We start from the raw sequence: 966 nt of genomic DNA on the forward strand, positions 1-966 counted from the left end.
TTACATACACAACATCACTGCATGACTACAGGAGATAACAAAGTGAGGAAGGTTTTACACATCTTTAGGCAGAATGACTGCATGTGTTAGTCAAAATGTTCCTTGCACCCAGATGCCATTGTTTACATTGTGGATGTAAAATACACTGATGTTTTCATAAAGTAAAGAAGAAAAAAGAAAAGAAGTACTCCTTGTGACCCCTACAAAATTTTGTCTGAGTGAACATTCATTCCAGTTTACATTTAATTCATAACTGACAAAGTGTAATGTATTACTTAGCCTACTTTTTTTTTTATAAGAGGGAAAAAGTCACAGGTTCACAATACACACACTTCTAATATACATCCATCAACCTGTTTACATGCTGTTTTTGCACACTTTTTGCTCTTTGCACATACTGTCTCACATTTCAGTCGTTTGAGTTTTGTACATTATCTCAGGGACCTGCTGCTATAACACTGTGTTATTCTAGTATTTCTGCACACGCAATATTGTTTGAACATACAAAATTTACACTGGTTGATTATCTTTTGTGTATTGTCTTGTATTTTTTGTCTGCACTGTCTTTTATCCTGCACTGTCTTGTTTGTCTTCTGTCCTGCACAGCTCACTGTCTTGTTTGTCTTGTCCTGCACTTTTTACACCAGGTTACACAGATGCACTTTTAACAATTAACCAAGTGCACTAATGCTCGTGCTAACCGTTAGCCAACAAAATAGCGTTAGTTTTTCCTCGAAATTAACAACATAAAAGACAACAAATGACTTCTTACTATGTTGTGTTGTCCTGTGTTGTGTTTTCCTGTGTTGTGTTGTTGTTCTGTATTTTGTTTTCTTGTGCTGTATTGTGTGTTGTTCAGCATTGTGTTGTTCTGTATTGTGTTGTGTTGTTCTGTATTGTGTTGTTGTTCTGTATTGTGTTGTTCAGCATTGTGTTGTTCTGTATTGTGTTGTTGTTGTTTTGTGT

This window comes from Tachysurus fulvidraco, chromosome 21 (genome assembly GCF_022655615.1).
Source record: "Tachysurus fulvidraco isolate hzauxx_2018 chromosome 21, HZAU_PFXX_2.0, whole genome shotgun sequence".
Classification (NCBI taxonomy): Eukaryota; Metazoa; Chordata; class Actinopteri; order Siluriformes; family Bagridae; genus Tachysurus; species Tachysurus fulvidraco.